The sequence below is a fragment of the Pituophis catenifer genome, unplaced genomic scaffold (assembly GCF_029215685.1).
Source record: "Pituophis catenifer annectens isolate HBS135680 unplaced genomic scaffold, rPitCat1.0.hap2 SCAF_3, whole genome shotgun sequence".
In the NCBI taxonomy this organism is placed as follows: Eukaryota; Metazoa; Chordata; class Lepidosauria; order Squamata; family Colubridae; genus Pituophis; species Pituophis catenifer.
The window spans coordinates 100,169,530-100,189,452 of NW_027256883.1; positions in this window are offsets into that span (position 1 = coordinate 100,169,530).

Here is a 19,923-nt window from a genome sequence, read left to right on the forward strand (position 1 = left end):
CTTCCACCAGCTCAGACATCGTAATTGGTCTATTTAATGCTTCTCTATGGGACTCCTCTAATTTTGTGATGTTTGTTTTACATAAGTATTCCTTAATGTCTTCATCCCGAATCTCTTCTTTCTTGTAGAGACTTTGAAAAAAATCTTTGACTATACGTTTTTTGTCTAGATTGGTATGGTATATTTGTCCTGTTTCGTCCTGCAATTGAAATATTGTTCTCCTTTCTTTTTCTTTTTTCAGTTTATACGCTAACCAGCGCCCCGTTTTGTTTGCATGCTCAAAATGTTTCTGTTTTGCTAATTTGATATTCTGTGCAATTTCTGTCTGGGTAATCAGATTGATTTTATGTTTAGTAAGGTTTAATTTTTCTTTTATTGTTTTGTTATGGGGCTCCTTCTGCAATTCTAATTCGTATATTCTAAATTGTTCTAACAACTTATTCCTTGACTGTTGTTTCTCTTTATTTTTTTTTTGCCATATACGCAATTGTAAGACCTCTTATGTATGCTTTAATTGTGTCCCAAAGGTTTTGAAGTGATGTCTGTTCTTTAGTGTTTATTTGTAGGAATATTTTAACCTCTTTCTCAATCATCTGTATTTATTCCTTATCTTTTATTATTCCTGTATCCATCATCCACCTCCTTTGCTTTCAATGTCCTTTCCATACTATTTTAATGGGGTTATGGTCTGCCCAGGTGTTCACTGCTATTTCGATATTTTTTACCTCCTCTCTGAGGTCTGAAGTCATCCAGGCCATGTCGATCCGAGACCATGACTGGTGTGGGTTCGAATAATATGTATACTGTTTTGTTTGCGTGTTTGCCTCTCTCCATACATCATGTAGGTGTAGTTCGTTGATCATGTCTTTGAAAGGTTCCGGTAGAATTTTCTTTCTGGTTTTACTTTGTTTATTACTCCGATAGTCTTTTTCTATGTCCATGATTGCATTGAAATCTCCTACCATGCAGATAGTTTCGTATTCCAGATCTTTGATTATATTATGTAGCTTTTTAAAAAAGTCATTTTGGTTTCCGTTGGGTGCATATATGGATATTAATAATATTGTTTTGGATCCTGTTTGTATTTCTATTATTAAGATACGTCCTTCTGTGTCTGCATATATTTGTTTTGTTTTTAGGTATTTCTTTACATATATTACGACTCCTCTCTTTTTTTGGTCTCCTAGAGCTGCATATAGTCTTCCTAATCTTTGGTTGTCCAATAGTTTTTGATGCTGTCTTTTGATATGTACCTCTTGGAGTGTTATGATATCTGTTTCTAACTTTTGAAGTTTTGTAAATGTCTGTTTTCTTTTAGCTGGTGAATTAAGTCCGTTTATATTGATCGAAATAAGTTTTAGCTCTCTTTCCATCTCTCTTTATTTATCTATTTGTTGTTTGCAGTCTTTTTGTGTTTCTAGTAATCATTTGCGTCTTTTCCCTCGCTCCCTCTCTCTCCATTCTTTCTCTTTCCAATCTTCTCCCCTCTTCTTGGTCTCTTTCTTCTTTCTCTGTCCGCTGTTCCTCTTGCCTCTTAAGTTCCTCTTCTTCTCTGCTCTCCTGCTCCTCCTCCAGTACGAAGTGTTGGTCGAAGAAGTCCTGTGCTTTTCCTACGTTATCAATTCTGTATTTTTTGTCTTCCCAGGAGATTAGTAGACCCTCTGGTATTAGCCAACGGAACTTTATTTTAAGTTTATTCAACTGTGCCGTTAGAAAGTTGTAGTTCCTTCTTTGGTCCCTTGTCCTTTTTGGTATCTGTTTGAGGGTTAAAATTTCTTTTCCCTTATACATAGCTGTATCCTCTCTCATCTTCCTGTAGATCTCTTCTTTTAAAGATTTTTTTGTAAATCTAATGTGTATTTCTTTTGGTAACTTATTTCTCCGGGCATAGTTCGTGTGATCTCTATAGATTTCATCTACTCCACTTCGTATCTCTTCCTTGTCCCTCTGGGTCACTTCTGAAAGTATCTCAGTCATGATTTCTCCTAGGTCCTCCTCCTTTTGCTCTTCTACGTTCTGAAACCTTAAATAGAAGGATGCCTTCTCCATCTCAAGATATGATAACGTGTCCTCTAGGTCCTTATTTGTGGCTGCTTGGTTATATTCCATCTTCTCCATTCTCTTATTCGTACGTTCTATTCTCTCCTCCACCTTATAAATCCTCTGTTCGTTTTCCTCTATTTTGTGTTGTATCTTTCCTATCTTCTCATCCATGTTCCTAATATTATCCTTTATCTCTCCCACATCCGTCCTAAGTTCCTCGTGATTTTTCCTTGTCTCCTCATGGTTGTGGGCCATGGTCTCTTGCATTTTATTCATTCCTTCCTGGATCATCGTTAATACGGAATGAATGTTTTGCATACTAAGGGTCGGGGTTGCTTTATCTTTTTCCGTAGTTTCAACTGTTTTTTGTTGTGCTGGAGAGGCCATGAGTATCATCTGGTTTGATGGTATTTTCTTACTTAACTTAGTAATTGTTGTTGAACTTGTAGTTGCCATTAGTATTTCTTTTGTTATCTTCTCCCAGAATTTCATATACTGATTACTATTTTGGGCTGTTATATTTCTTTTGGTATTTATATTTGATTGGTGGCTTTCAGTAATCCCGGTAATCCCAGGGAGATAAACAACTAGGATGAGTTTCCTTGTCACACTATCACTATCTATATATAAATTTGTCTATAAGTTCTATCTTTCACTTTTCAATATTTTACAGAGTTCTTCAATTCTTGATGGCTATTTGTCCTATATTACTCTCTAAACATGGGGGTGAAATATAGAGGGAGGGAGTGAGGGAAAAGTCTAATACTTCAGCAATTCATCAGTTAACTATCTTTATAATTAATTACTTACTATCTTATTTAGATTTATTATTAATTACTATTTATCAAATCAATTACCCTTAATTACAATCCTAGATTCAATTAGTCTGTCTAATATAATTTTTCAAAACTAAACATACAAAACAATATGATATTTAACTACCAAAATAAAATATAGCAGTAAGATAAGTATAAATATATATTTAAAGTAAATATGAAACTAAGTTAACAGTTATATATGTAGTATATAAGGTTATATATGAGATTTCAAAAACAGTACATTTAATATTAATGCTTTTTATGCTTATTAATCACTAATTTGTTATCAGCTTTTAATACAATTGATTATACTTTACAATTGATTCTTCTTCTTCTAGATCACTCTCTTCTTTTTTTTTTTCAAATTTGTATCCTTCTTATTTATTGTCTATTTACTTCCAAGGTCTAATGTCCCAATACTTTTAAATTGAGTGTCCAGTGTCCACCAAAACTCCAAAGCTCCCGAGTGTCCACCTTTCAACAAAAAAAATAAAAATAAAAAAAATAAGCCAAGTCCCAATGTCTAAGTGCTGTCCAAATTTCGTCCAAATATCCAAAGTCCAAAGGTCCAAAGAAAAATATTCCATTTAGGTTGGTTTGATTTAGCTCCAAAAGTCACTAGCTTCCACTTTAAACGAAGTTTTTCTGCCGCTCTCTCTTCCGGTATCGGCTGCTTGTTAATTGCCTCGTTGTCACCTCCACAAAGGGCAAAGTCTATCAAATTTATCCCTTTCTCTCCTTAAGTTCCGTCTCTCCTCTGTAACAAAATATCCAAAATCCAAGTTTCTCTGGGATCACTTTCTCCTCCTGGGTTTCCCCTGGATTTCCTCCGATTTCGCCGGTTGTTAATTTGTGCGCTGTCACTGTCAAGATGGAATCCGTCTCCGCTTATTTCTCAGTCGCCACTTTCTAGCGAAGGTTCGCTTCTTAGTTGGAGTTTTATCTTCTTCCGCCTTCGATTCTCACGTTATGGATTGTAAATATACCTTTTGAGCTCTTTTTCTTCCCGATCCTTCCACCGAAGTCTTCTTTATTTGATTTTCGCTTCCCTCTTAGTCAGCTATCAACGTTTCTGGCCAGCCGGGATGGCTGGTTTTTCCCCGATCAGGATTAAGGGGGATTTCCTGAACCTTCGGGGGGATTGCTGTCCTCCCCGAGGTCCTCGGAGTTTCCCCTTTTTTCTATTGACCTCTCCGAGGTCAATAGTGCCTAAATCGGCTCCTAAATCGGAGATATTAGGGACTTGGGGAACGGAGACCGTTCCTTTCGTCCCTAGCACGCTGATGTCACCGCCGGAAGTCCACCCCCCCTTTTCAATTAAAGTTAAATTAGTGGTGCCTGAGACTCAGGAGGAAGGAGAAGCAGTAATAGATACAGGCTGTACCAGATGTTTAATTGGGTGTTGAACAATTAGGAATAAAAACTAGAGCCCTAAAATGCCCAGTTAAATTTAAACAGGTGGGTAGAACATTAATTGGAGGGGTTCCAGCCACCCAAATTACAGAACTTGTTAAATTAGAAATGGGGGTGCATCATGAACTTATACGATTTATAGTAGCGCCAAAAATGTCAGAATCCGTCATATTAGGGCTTGCGTGGCTTGACAAATGAGTCCCTACCATTAAGTGGGAAGATGGATACTGGAAGATCATAATTGGTGTCAGCCCACTGCCCCCGGTCCATCCACCCCGCCAAACTATAGGGGTCAACTGCCAGAAGCAGAAGCAGCCGCTTCAGACTCACCTCCAGGCAAGCCCCAGACCCTAAAGAATATAAAGACCTAGCCGAGGCATTTGGTGAGGAGGAGTGTAATATCCTTCCCCCTCATCGAGCCACTGATTGTGCCATCAAACTAGAACCTGGGGCCAAGTTACCAAAACCCAGAATGTACTCCATGACACCTGCAGAAATGACTGAGCTGAGATAGTACATCGATACCAATTTAGCCAGAGGATTCATCGAGACTGCAAAATCTAGGCAGCCCCCATATTGTTTAAAGAAAAGAAAGATGTGGGGGCTGAGATTATGCATTGATTTTTGAGGTGTTAATGAAATTTGCATACAAAATATCTACCCCTACCCCTAATGAAAGACTTGCTGAACCACTTGTCAAAAGGCAAGAGCCCTAACATGGTGTTTAGTGACCCATTCATTTTGGGATGAGGGTAAATGTTTCCAAGCAACTAAGTATTGGATTTTCCCCCTGTGGATCCTAGAGTCAAGGATTTCCTTGATTTCAAAGTGTTGTTCACCTTCAATCATCATGGGAACAGATGGTGTGGATGCAGGTGGTCTGAGGGATGAGATTACTTCTCGCTTGAGTAAACTAATGTGGAATATTAGGTGGACTTGCCTGAGTGTCTTTGGAAGGAGTAGTTCAACTGCTACTGGATTGATGACCCTAGTGATAGGGAAAGGTCCAATGAAATTTGGCCCTAGTTTCCTTGATGGCTGTAATGATTTCAGGAATTTTGTAGATAAGTATACTCTGTCTCCAACATGGAACGGCTTGGGTTTTCTGGAGAGCGCATCTGCCAGAAAGCTTCCCCCCTCCGGGGGGGGTGTTATTTGAGAGTAAAATCAAACCATTTAAAGTACTCAGCCCATTATACTTGTTTTGGGGAGAGTTTCCTTGGGGTCTTTAGGGCTTCTAAATTTTTATGATCAGTCCAGACTTCAAAAGGGGTCTTACTCCTTTAACTTGGAAGAAATGCCTCCAGGTTAAAAATGCCCAACGAACTGCATAAGCCTTTTTCTCCCAAATGACCCACCTTTGCTCAGTCTCATTCAACTTTTTGGATGTGTAAGCGCATGGTTGTAGCTGGTCTTGCTCATTTTTCTGAAGCAGGACTGCTCCTATTGCCACATCACTGGCATCTGCTTGTATGACAAATGGTTTCTCTTTGTCCGGGTATTTTAGAGTTGGTTCTGCTGAGAACAGCCATTTAAGTTTTTCAAATGCCGCTTGGCATTCCATTGTCCAGTTCAAAGGCTGTTTCAGTTTAGGGTTGCCCTCCCCCTTCATTTTTAAGAACTTGGTAATGAGAAGGGCAATCTGAGTGAAAGCAGGGATAAACTGGTGGTAAAAGTTGGCAAAACTCAGGAAGCTTTGTAACAGTTTACATGTGCGCAGTGGTTCCCAATCAAGTACAGCTTGCACTTTTTGAGGATCCATTTCTACACCCTGGTGTGAAATGCGGTACCCCAAATATTTTATTTATTTATTTATTTATTAGTTTGATTTATATGCCGCCCTTTTCCGGAGACTCAGGGTGGCTTACAATGCATTAAGCAATAGCCTTCATACTTTTATATATACCTGCTAACACCCCTAAGCGGTGTTCTTTTTTATACAAAGTCAGCTTATTGCCCCCACAATCCGGGTCCTCATTTTACCTACCTCGAAAGGATGGAAGGCTGAGTCATCCTTGAGCCTGGGGAGATTTGAACTTGCAGTAATTTCAGGCAGCTGGCAGCTAAGTACTACTTTAACAGCACTTAGTCCACTGCATCACTCAAGGCTCCTTGAGTCAATTTTTTCTTGGTGGAATTCACATTTAGAAAGTTTAGCATAAAGTTTGGCAGAGTCGAGTTTGTTTAAGACAGCCCTGACTAGTTTTACATGTTCTGCTTTGGTCTTGGTGTATATTAAAATGTTGTTCAAGTACACCAGCACCCACTTATACAAATGCTAATGTAGCACTTCATTTATTGATTGCATAAACACTGCGGGGGGCCCTTGTAACCCAAAGGGGAGCACCTTGAATTGGTAGCAGCCAAGGGGGGTGTTAAATGCTGTTTTCCACTCATCCCCCTCCTTAATTCTGACATGGTAGTAAGCCTTCCTTAACTCCAGCTTTGAAAAAAAAATTCCCTTTACCGAGGTGTACTAGCATATCTTTCATAAGGGGGAGGGGGTACATGTTCTCCACACTGATTGTATTTAAATTCCTAAATCAACACAGAGATGTTTTGAGCCATCGTTTTTTTCCTCTAAATAACACTGGAGCTGCGATTTTTGGTCAGGCTGGTTCGATGAAACCCCTTGCTAGGTTTTTCTCAATAAATGCTGTCAGTTCTTCCAGCTCCCTCGGGGACATGCTGTACATCTTGGGTTTAGGGAGTTTAGCGCCAGGTAAGATTTCTATTGCACAGTCTGTGGCGCGGTGGGGGGGGAGCTCATCTGAGGCTTTTTCGCTAAAAACTTCAGCCAAATCCTTGTATTCTATGGGTATGCCTTCGGTTGGCATGGCGTGACCAGGCATGGCTGTTTCTCGATGCTCTTCCCCCTCAGTTTCTTTATGTGGATTCTCAGCAAAAGCCACATGCATCTGAAATTTTATGATGCCTTGCTTCCAATTAATTTTGGGGTTCCATTTTTTTCAGCCATGCAAGGCCCAAGATTTAACGGCCATTCCATGCCAGGTGCCACTATAAATGTAAGTATTTCCTCATGGCTCCTGATGCCTATTTGTAGAGGCTCTGTGGCAAAAGAAGCTGGCTCTCCCCCCCCCCCCACTGCTATTGATCCATCTAGTTGGCAGAAAGCGATGGGGTTTTTCAGCTTTCTTACATTAATCCTCAACTTCCCTACTAGGGTTGGGCTGATCAAGCAGTGGGTGTTTGATTGCAGAGGAATGTTCAAAAAGAATTAATGCCTTGTGCTTATGTGTTGAAAATATTAACAGACATGGAATGCAGATGGGCAGTTTGGGAAAAGAAGGCTTTTGTGGTGTGATGGACTCTCTTATCCTGGAAACATTTCCTAGAAGGGGTTAAGGAGCTTTTTGAGGTGTGGACTGATCATAAAAATCTTGAGGTGCTAAAGACCCCTCAGAAGCTTTCCCCAAAGCAAGCTTGCTGGGCTCAATATTTTAAATGCTTTAACTTCAACCTAAAATACATCCCGGGGGAAAGAAACCTACTGGCTGATCCATTGTCCAGAAAACCCCAGTTTTACAGCCAATGAGAAGAAATAGTACATGCCATGGTCCCTGAAGCTCAACCAGCTGCCCAAGCATGCAGTAGGGCACAAACCAGACTCTGGTCTGACCTCCCCAAGGACAAGCTGACAGCAGAGTTAAAATCTATGCTATCAGACTATGATACATGGTTTAAGGAGAACCAAACGGACTTAATGTTGCGGGAGGGACTGGCTTGGAAAGGGAGTAAGATTTATGTTCCCAGCTCCATGAGGCTGCTAGTGCTGAAGCATAGTCATGACTCTTGACTAGGGGGCCACTCTGGGTTTTTAAAAACCCTTCATTTGGTTAGAAGGCAATTCATGTGGCCAAGGATGAAAGCTGACATAGAGGACTATGTAAAAAGCTGTACTATCTGTGCCACCATGAAATCCCAACCGGGGAAAGCCCCTGGTTTTCTCCAGCAAGTGGCCAAACCATGGGAGGAGATTGCAATGGACTTTATCATTGAACTTCTGGAAAACGGGATAAATACAGTCATTTGGACTGTCATTGATTCGTTCTCTAAACAAGCACACTTCACTGCCTGTAACGGAGTACCCTCTGCCAAAAAGCTGGCAAAACTCTTCATGAAGCACATCTACAAGCTACATGGTGTTCCGTGGAGAATAATATCAGATTGAGGAGTCCAATTTACTGCGAAGATCTGGAAGGAGTTCCTGAGATCCATTGGGTCATCCCAGGGGCTTAGCTCAGCTTTCCATCTGGCTACCAACGGATCCGCGGAATGATCTAATACAATGGTTGAACAATACATGTAAATTATCAATGAGAAAACTGGGCAGACTTATTGCCATTTGCTGAAGTGGCTTACAATAATGCACTGCACAGTAGTACCGGGTTGACTCCCTTTTGAATAACTACTGGCATGGATTTGTGCCTATGCCTGAATTACCTCGAGAACCACCAACTTCCATGTCCCTAATGGAATGGATAAACTCATTGGAAGAATACTAAGAAAACTCTAGCACAGCGGTTCTCAACCTGGGGGTCGCGACCCCTTTGGGAGTCGAACGGCCATTTCACAGGGGTCGCCAAAGCCCTCTCTGCCCCCCCCCATGCCTTCACTCACCCTCACTCTCTGCTCTGCTGGATCGCCGGCCGTTCGTTTACCCCGCCCACTCCCAATCTATTGCTGCCTCCGGAGTCCCAACTGATGGCTAGAGGAAAAAAAACTGTTTAAATTCTTGCCGCGTGGCTTCAAAGGGCCGCCCTATAGCCAGTGGTGCAGCCGAACCGTTTGTTAAATTGCTGGCTTGCCCCGCCCCTCCGCACCACTATTTATTGCCAATAAATAGTGGTGGGCGAGGGGCAGGCGAGCCAGCAATTTAACAAATGGTTTGGTGTTTTTTTGTAATTTTATTGGCCCATGGAGCTTCAGCATAGGTTAATTAGCCCTGGATTAGATCGGCTCCCGACCCTCAGCTGATTTGCTCTCAGCTGTTTTGCTCAGGGCTCTGGTGCTTGCTTGCAAAGAGTGCTGATTTTTTCCCCCTATCTATGCTGAAAAACGAATCTGAAAGTAAAGCAGTTTGCTGTTGCTGCAAAGCAGTTTCCTGTTGCTGCAAAGTTGGAAAATTAGGCAGGCAGATTTCTTTTCTTTTTCCTCACCAAAAAAGGTAGGTGCAAACAATGGGAAATTTAGGGCAAAAGAGGAGAGTTCAAGATTTTAAAACACAAAAGAAAAAAAGCTCTATTTAACTAGGGAATTGTAATAATTGAGATACTATTAATTGTATATTGTGTTGAAAGCAGAAATGGTTAAGTTGTGGTTTGGAGGAATATATGGGGGAAATTATTTGGTTTATTATTATTGGTAAATATAATTAATTGATTTGTAAGAAATTGGATTGCATGGAAATAATTGGAATATTCATGTTCATATTGATTAATATACAAAAAAGGTAGTTATATAACTAATTGATTTATATTAAAATGTTGAATTTATATTAAACAACTGTAATATTACATAATTAACCAATGTGAGGATGGATATAAAAGTAGATGACAATGGGAAGGGGTATAATATAGAATAGAAGGGAAAAATTGAATTTGATTAAGATTAGAGATGAGGATGAAGGGTAATATTGGTTTTTTACAAAAATAAATGAGGAATAAATATGGCAAAAAGGAAATATAGAAATTGTAAATTTAATTGAAATGACTAAACACTGTTTAAATTTGTGAACCGGCCAAAAACTCTGTTCAAAGAAAATACATTGTATGTTTGTATGTGTGTTTCTAATTATTGTTATTTATTCATATTTGTTCTCTTTTATTCTTTAAAGTTTAACAATTCATTCTTTATCTTAATATCTTTATATTTGTTTGGGGTTGGCTTTCTTCCCTTTCATCTTTTTTATTGTACAGCAATCTTTCTCCTCAAATCTACCACCTTTCTCTTTTCTTTCCTTCTTACTTTCTCTTCCTCCCCCTTCTCCTCCCTGCTTCCTCTTCCTTTCTCCTTCTCCTCCTCTCTTCCTCCCTCTCTTACCCTCACTCCTACTCTAATTTCCCTTCCCTTCCTTCATCCCTCTCTATTGCTGTATCCTTTTATGCATATGGACTACTCAGAGGGCTGAAAAAGTTATTTCTGACTGGTCCTCGCACTTTTGACGAGTCCTTGAACTTACGACTGTCCTCACATTTTACGTTTTTGCCCTATCTTGTCACCATGGTGAAGAGAAGCAGTTGTGAAATGAGTGACACGGTTGTTAAGAATGCTGCACGGGCATAAATGTGAGGATGGTCATAAGTGTGAGGACCAGTCAAAAGTGCGAGGACCTATCAGAAATCACTTTTTTCAACCCTCTGAGTAGTGCCTATACACATAACCATGGCCATCCGGTCACATGACCAGCTAGCTACGCCCACCCAGTCACATGATCTCCAAGCCATGCCCACAAAATAAGCCATGCCCACAGAACTGGTAGTAAAAAAATTTAGAACCCACCCCTGGTTGGGGGTCACCACAACATGAGGAACTGTATTAAAGGGTCGCGGCATTAGGAAGGTTGAGAACCACTGCTCTAGCAGAAGCAGCAGAGAAATATAAAACGCAGGCAGACAAACACAGGTCTCTCCAGCCACCTTTTTGAATAGGAAATAAGGTGTATTTAGCAACTAAGTACCTAAGGTTGAGGCTACCCAGCAAGAAATTCAGACCTTAGTTCATTGGTCCTTTCCCTATAGTGAAAGTGATTAACCCGGTAACTGTCCAGCTTAGCTTCCCTCGTATACTAGGGAAGGTACATCCTGTGTTTCACAGCAGCTTGTTGAAATCAGCACTAGGATCCACCTTAAGACCCTTACCAGCTGCTTCCCCTCCACCTATGATAGTACAGGAGGAGGCTCATTATGAAGTCAAGAAGATTCTTGATTCTAGATAACAACAGGGTTGATTGCAGTATTTAGTATTCTGGAAAGGATATCTATTGTCAGAAGCTAAGTGGGCAAAGAGTTGGGGTATGAAAGCTGACAGACTAGTAAAACAGTTTCATGATAAATTCCCGGACAAGCCAAAGGGTCCTCCGGGAGAGGGGAGAGGGGGTTAAGCAGTTTTATGAACAATGTGTTAACCCCTTTTTTGTGTTTTGTATGTTTTATTTTCTAGGTTGTGTTTTTCCCTTCGGGGGGGGGGGGAATGCCTGTCAGTTTTAGAAGCCATATTAAACTCAGAAGCTTCCACGCTACCACCTTCTTGCACTTGGGAAAGTAGGAGGGGGGATTTCATAAAGCGATTTTTGTTAGATATAATAGCATTTTTCTTTTCGGTCAAGGTCATGGTGTTCCTGCATCTGGAGGAGGAGTGGTTGCAGAGGTATCTCAAGTTGGGACGGATGGTGATTGGGCCATGTGATGGACTGATGGGTGCAGGGGCTAGATATGGGGTTTTGATTTATTGAGGGAAAACCCAGAACTCTCAGATCCAGGTTTCCCCAGATGTGCCAGTATACCTATTCCAATAAATGAAGATTTTGAGATGGAGATTGTCTTGGAGTTTTTAAATGGATGTCAGGCTTGCCTCCGTTCAAAGCTCAAGAAAGAAAAACCCCAACTCCATGTTTATAGAGAAAGGTACTTTTACTGAGTATGAACTGAATGCAGCAGAAGAAAAGCAAAGTCTGAGGCAATAGGCGTGAAAATTACATATTGAATTCATCCCCCAGACCCCTCCCCCCACAGTCCCAAGGCAAATGTCCAATCCACATCTCCCCAAAGTGTCATGTGGGGTACTTCTTTAGGCGGCCCCATCTATCTGGTATGCTGGACCTTGGCAGTTATCAGTTCTTCTCTGCAGCTGCTAAAGAAACAGCAAGAATATCTCTCCCTTTTCCGAGACGTCTCCACCAGCTCACTTCCCCCCCTCCCAAATACCATCAATACCTTCCCCCGCCCATTACAATGGCAGCCGAAAGCAAGCAAGCAGCATGAGGCTGACATTCGGCCCTCCTGCAGAAGAGACATTAGTCCTAAAGAAAAACAAATGGAAATAGACAGAGTAGAATGAAATGATACAATATCCAATATACATATAATACAAATAAATCCCAACTTGTTACAGTTTATCAGGGTATTTACTGTGAAATTTTTGTAGAAGTATAGGAGCTCTAACATCTTGCTCATTCACCCATTCCGATTGTGAGAAAGGGAAATGTTTCCAAGCCACCAAGTAATGTACCCTACCCCTATGTCTCCTGGAATCAAGGATTTCTTTGACCTCAAAATGTTGCTCCTCTTCAATAAGAAGTGGGACCGCTGGGGAGGTCGAGTCCATACGAATCGAGGAGGCATGTTCAAGTTTCAGCAGACTTACACGGAACACCGAGTGGATTCTCCTGAGAGTTTTGGGTAGCTCCAATTGTATGGTAACTAGGTTTACAATTCTCACAATGGGAAATGGACCAACGTATGTAGGCCCAAGTTTTTTCGACTTTTGGGTAGTTCGTAAGTACTTAGTGGAGAGGAAAACCCTATCCCCAACTTAGTAATTCCTAGGTGTAGCCTGTTTCTTATCCGCCTGTTCCTTATCGGCTCTATGAGCCTCGTCTAATGCCTTACGTGCTACCAGCCAAGTAACCTGTAGCTGTTCAATCCATTCCAACCAAGGAAGGAATTTGAGGCTTTTCCTGTGGTAACTCCGGGATCAGCACAAAGTCCTGGCTCGACACCACTTTGAACGGTGTAAACCCAGTACTGCTATGTATGGAATTATTATAAGCCACTTCTGCAAACGGTAGTAAATCTACCCAGTTATCCTGCTGGTAATTTACATAACATCTGAGGTATTGTTCCAACACCAAAGTAGCTATTTCACATGCCCCATTAGTCTGAGGATGGTGAGTGGAGCTTAAACCTTGGGCAGAGCCTAAAAGCTTCAGGAATTCCCTCCAAAAGTGGGAGGTGAATTGAACCCCTCTATCAGAAATAATTCATTCTGGAACCCCGTGTAATCTATAAACATGTTGAATAAATAATTTAGCCAATGCTCTCGCTGAGAGAATTTTTGAACAGGGTACAAAGTGCACTTGTTTGGAGAACAAGTCCGTTATCACCCAAATGACTGTATTTCCATTACTTTTGGGTAGTTTGACAACAAAGTTCATGGATATCTCCTTCCACAGAGCCCCTGGTCTAGCTACCATCTGGAGTAACCCGGGTGGCTTCCTGGCGGCCTCTTTGCCGAAGCACATACTGGGCAGCTAGCAATATATGCTTCAATATCTTTCTTTAGGGAGGGCCACCAGAACTGTCTTTTGACCAAATGTAGAGTCTTAACAAATTGAAAATGTCCGGCCATTTTGGCATCACTGCCCCCCTCAGACTGGCCGGAACATACAGCTTGGCCCCCACCCATGCAAGACCATCACGAACAGTACACTTGTTGCTGTGAGAGGTGAACCAGTCATCAGTTTGTAGTGCTCCTTTTAACTGCTCCCTTAGACTAGTGGGTAGGTCCGGTTCTCCTCTCGCCTGGGCTCTGGTAACAACAGGAGCTGCCAACTGCTTCGAAGGGATAACGAGGAGGATCACCTCTAGCTGTGCACCATTGTATTGAGGCAAATGTGAGAGTGCATCAGCCATAAAGTTCTCAAGGTATCACAAGGAGAAATTGAAGCGATTGAAGTGCTGTGCCCAGCGGACCTGTTTTGGCGACAATTTCTGAGGGGTTTTTAGGGCTTCTAAATTTTTATGGTCGGTCCACACCTCAAAAGGATGTTTCGCCCCTTCAAGGAAATGCCTCCAGGTTAGCAAGGCCCAGCAGACAGCAAAAGCTTCCCAAATCGCCCATCTCCGTTCAGTCTCAGATAGTTTGCGGGAGGTGTAAGCACAGGGTTGTAAAGACCCATCAGCATTTGCTTGAAGTAACATCACTCCAATAGCTACATCACTTGCATCAGCCTGGACAGTGAAAGGGGCCTCCATGTCAGGATGCTTCAGAACCAGCTCAGCGGCAAACAATCAGTTTCTCAAAAGCCACCTGACATTCTATGGTCCATTCGAGGGGCCTACTAGGCTTTGGCCTGGCTTCCCCCTTGGTTTTCAGGAGGTTGGTAATGGGCAAGGCAATCTGGGCAAATGTTGGAATAAACTGCCGATAGAAGTTAGTGAAGCCTAAGAAGCTTTGTAGTTGCTTGTGGGTATGGGGGGTGCCCACTCCAGGACCTCCCTGACTTTCTCCAGATACATTTCTATCCCTTCATGAGATATGTGGTAACCCAAATAGTCAATCTTACTCTGATGGAATTCACATTTCAACAATTTTGCATACAGTTCAGCCTCTCTGAATTTTTTCAGAATGGACCGCACCAATTTCACATGTTCATCCATGGTCTCTGTGTAGATAAGAATGTCATCAAGGTAGACCAGGACCCCCTTGTAAAGATGCTCATGTAACACCTCATTGATTAATTGCATGAACACTGGCGGGGCCTCCTGTAGACCAAAGGGGAGCACCCTAAATTGAAAACAACCCAAGGGGCAATTGAAAGCAGTTTTCCAGTCATCCTCCTCCTTAATCCGGACCCTGTAGTAAGCCTCTCTCAGATCCAGTTTAGTGAATATCTTCCCCTTTGCCAGGTGAGCTAGCATGTCTTTCATAAGGGGTAATGGGTAGACATTTTCCACAGAAATTGTGTTAAGGTTCTTATAGTCAACACACAAGCAAAGAGAGCCATCTTTCTTTTCCCGAAACAAAACCAGGGCGGCCACTCGGGGCCTTGCCGGTTGGATGAAGCCTCGTTTTAGGTTTTTATCAATAAAGTTTCTCAGCTCCTTCATTTCGCATGGGGTCATGGAATAGATCTTTGGTTTAGGGAGTTTCACCCCTGGGAGAATCTCTATGCCACAGTTGGTGGGGTGGGAGCACATCTGACGCCTTCTCACTGAAAGCCCCCCTGAGGTCCCAATATTCCTTAGGGATTTTCTCCTTCCCTGCAATATGTTTGGTCATCACTGTTGCCCACTCTTTTGCCATTTCAGCTGTGCAGAAAGGTTTACCCCCTTCTTTCCCCGGCGGGATGGAGGGGATGCGTAACCACCCCCTCATGTGGCGCACCAGCTCATGAAACTCCTGGATGTATTCAGCCACTGATCTCCGCCCTTGAGTTATCGATTTCAACCTGATTCTGGCCTGCTCAGCTAGGGGGTCCTCGAAACGCTCTCTGAGTTCCATTATGAACTGATCATAATTCCTCAGCAGGTAAGAATTCTCATAATGGAGGCCCACCCACCAGTCAGCAGCAGTCTCTTCCAGGGCCATGGTGATGCATCTCACACGGGTGGCATCTGACGGGAAATCCTCCCCATACTCCTCATTTGTGGTTCCACACTTGGGACAGGAAGAATGCCAATCTCTTGGGATTCCCTCCGTATTTTACATTAAGTGGAGGAGCCTTTGGCATTTGACATCTCCCTATTCCTGCCCACCCAGGGGGGCCCTGGGCTGCAGCCGCAGCTTGAACCCCGGCCGCTTGTTCTCTCTCTGGCTGAACTCTGGGAACCTCTCCTGTGCTCGCTGCAACTGCTACTCCCCCCCCCCCGGTTGTTCAGTCTCCCTCTGGGCCGGCAATGCATACCTTTCATGGGCTTTCTGGCTTTCAAAAGCCTCTTTCAGAAGTTGCAAGGCTTGAGTCAGCAGGAGGTCTTCTTTGCTGTCTTCTTGCCAAGCTGACTCTCCCTGCTGGCATCTGGTAACTGTCATCCCCAAGGGGATTCCTTCTGAAGGGTCCATCCTTCCCATGCCCAGTGACCAGCTAGCTCTGACTGGCTTTTCTTCAAGCTGTAATTCAGACATCCAGTCCGAAACCTCCCCACTTCGTTTGGTTAGAGGAGAGGTGGATCCAGCGGCTCCCATGTCCTCTTGGTCGCTGTTTTGATCAGACATTCTTGGCTCAGCCCCCAAGGTAGAGGTTTCTTCAGGATAGCTGTTAGAGCAGACTTTGCTTAATGTCAGGCTTGCTTCCATTCAAAGCTCAAGAAAGAAAAACCCCAACTCCATGTTTATAGAGAAAGGTACTTTTACTGAGTATGAACTGAATGCAGTAGAAGAAAAGCAAAGTCTGAGGCAATAGGCGCAAAAATTAAATATTGAATACCTCCCCCAGATCCCTCTCCCCACAGTCCCAAGGCAAATGTCCAATCTACATCTCCCCAAGGTGTCATGTGGGGTACTTCTTTAGGCGGCCCCATCTATCTGGTATGCTGGAACGTTGATCTTGGCAGTTATCAGTTCTTCTCTGCAGCTGCTAAAGAAACAGCAAGAATCTCTCTCCCTTTTCCGAGACGTCTCCACCAGCTTATTTCCCCCCCTCCCAAATACCATCATTACCTCCCCCCTCCCGTTACAATGGCAGCAGAAAGCAATCAAGCAGCATGAGGCTGACAATGGAGTTGGATCGTTCTGGAACCCTGACACAAGGACCACAATTGGGACTGTTGGGACCCAGCACCCCACCTCAGCAACCGATCCTCAGATTGCCTCCAGCCGACCAGATCCCTCCTGGCTGGGCTTTCTACCCTGGCCAGGGGTGGGTGCAATATCAATGGATGTCAGTTCCAGTCCTGCAGCCCATGCCGGCCCAGCAAACAGTGCAGGTCCAGCCACCAGTCATGGTCCCACCACCAGTACCGATCCAGCCACCAGTACAGGCTCAGAAGACCATGCCGGCCCCTCAGCCGGCCCCACAACTGGTCCTGTCAGCCGCTCCCCCACGTGATTTAGACCAACATTTGCTGGGACCCCAGGTAAGCTGGCCTACTTCCTCAATCAGGTCTGGGCCGACATTTATCATTATGGGGACCAATGCCTAATTGATCGAGACTTGATCTGAGCAATTGCAAATGGCATGAATAAAGGAGAGTGAGCTATACGATGAGGGAGCCCTGAAGCTAGACAATGCAGACAAATTTGTCCAACTGCTCCAAGGCCAATTCGAGGACACGGCCCACCGAATAGAAGCCAAAGCCCAGATTAAAGCCTTGAAGCAAGCAGATCAGCTCCCCAAGGAATTAGTGTGGGAATTCCAAAGGCTGGCTGGAAAACTAAGGGACTGGCCTGAATGTCTCCTCATTTATCACCTCAAAGAAGCCCTTGACTGAGACCTCAGACAAGCTTGCAGCATCAGGGGAGTCCCAGAATGTATACAAACCTGGTACAGCACAGCAGGGGCCATGGGCCTGGAGATCCACTGCCATAGGAAGTTGACTGTAGAGAAACCAGCAAGAAGACCCCTGGGCCACCGAACCCCAGCTAAACCACCCAAAGCGCTGCAACCCACACAGTCTGGGACAGTCAAATGCTACCGGTGTGACCAGCATGGACACAGAGATCCAAATGCCTGGCTCCTGCCCCAGTCCCTCAAACCCAGACCCCCTCCATATCTCGGGGTAGAAGGATCCTGCGGAAGCCATCAGACAAAGGGAAAATAATCAAGCAGGCTGTTGAGGTTCCTCTCCTTCCAACTGAAGATGAGGGAACTCCAGCCAAAGAAACCCCTCCAGGGTCCACCGAGGGGAGTAGCGGCGAAGACAACCTGATGGTAAGTGAAGCCACCCACCCCTTCACTATCAAAACCTGGATTGTAGTGCTGGAAATGGTGGCCCAAGGAGAGGTAGAGGTTGTCATAGACACTGGCTGCACCAGATGCCTAATCAGCCTCCCCAGCTAGGCATAGACATGAAACCCCTAGCACGCTCCATCCATTTTGAACAGGTTGAGGGAATGCTAATAGGCAGCGCCCTAGCCACACAAGTCACAGAACTTGTTAGGCCAGAAATGGGCCACCACTGAGAACTCATCCTATTTGACATAGTTCCCAAAATGACTGACTCAATCATATTGGGCCTCTTGTGATTAGACAAATGGGGATCGACCATCACATGGGAAGATGGCTATAGAAAACTAAAAATAGGCATTGGACTGTTACTGCCATCAAGCCAGACCGTTGCCAAAAGGCCACAAACCCCAACAGCCTCAGCAAGCCAGAAATAGCCCCCACAGCACAGACGGACTGCCTGGCAGCTCACAGGTGCCAAGAGAGTACCGAGACCTGTCGGGGGTCTTTAGAGAGGAGGACTGCAACCTCCTCCCCCCTCACTGCTCAACAGACTGTGCAATTGAATTTGTACTGGGAGCCAAGTTGCCTAAACCAAAGATGTACATCATGACTCCCAAGGAAATGGAAGAACTATGGAAATACATCGATGCCAATATAGTGCAGGGTTTTTATTCAGCCCACAAAATCCAGAGTGGCAGCCCCAGTACTATTTAAGGAAGAAAAATATGGGGGGGGGTGAGGCTTTGCGTTGATTTTTGTGGAATTCATGCCGTGTGTGTGGAGAACACCTCCCCCTCCCCCTCATGAAGGACATGCTAAGTCACTTAGCCAAGGCCAAGGTGTTCACCAAGCTGGACTTGAGGATCAAAGAAGGAGACAAATGGAAGACCACCTTTAACTATCTGCTTGGCAGCTTCCAATTCAAAGTCATGCCATTTGGTCTGCAAGGAGCCCCAGCAGTTTTCATGCAACTAATAAATGAGGTGCTACATGAGCACCTATATAAAGGGGTCCTAGTTTACCTAGATGACATCCTTATATTCAGTGAAATTCTCGAAGAGCATGTAAAGCTAGTGTGACAAGTGCTGGAAAAACTCCTAGCCTTAAAGCTCTACGCAAAGCTGTCAAAATGTGAATTCCATAAGACCTCCCTAAATTATCTAGGCTACAGAATATCCAGCAGAGAGGTGGAAATGTACCCAGGAAAAGTGAGTGTGGTGCCAGACTGGCAACCCCCACACACCTGCAAACAGCTTCAAAGCTTCCTGGGGTTTGCAAACTTTTACAGGCAATTCATCCCAGCATTCACAGAATTTGCCCTACCCTTGACAGAACAGGGCCTCCTCCCACAAAACCACAGATGAGTCAACTGCTCACCTAGTCAATGGACTGCCAAAGAGCCTTTGAGAAATTAAAACGGCTCTTTGCTGAGGAGTCGATCCTCCAACACCCGGACCCAGAAAGACAGTTCATTGTCCAAGCAGACACTAGTGATGTAGCAGTAGTGGCCATGCTCCTACAGAAGGACCTATAAGGACAACTCCTGCCCTTTGCCTATGTGTCCAAGAAGCTCACCAACACTGAGAAGAGGTGGGCTATTTGGGAAAAAGAAGCCTACGTAGTCTGCTGGGTCCTTCTCTCCTGGAGACATTTTCTGGAAGGAGGTAAAGTGCCTTTAGAGGTCTGGACTGATCACAAAAACCTTGAAGCTCTAAAAATCCCCAGAAAGCTGTCTCCCAAACAAATCCATTGGGCACAATACTTCAGGTGAGTTAATTTTGAACTGAAGTACATCCAAGCTGGGAAAAATCTGCTAGCTGATGCCTTATCGATAAAACCACAATTCAATAGCCACAGGGAAGAAGTCATCCATGTCATCATTCCCCCCTCACAACAAGCCACACAAGTTACCACCAGGGGTCAAGCAAGATGACAACCCGATCCCAGACAGGACAAGCTGACAGCAGCACTGAAATGGCTCACAGATAATAAAGATATCTTGACCATGAGAGATGGACTGAC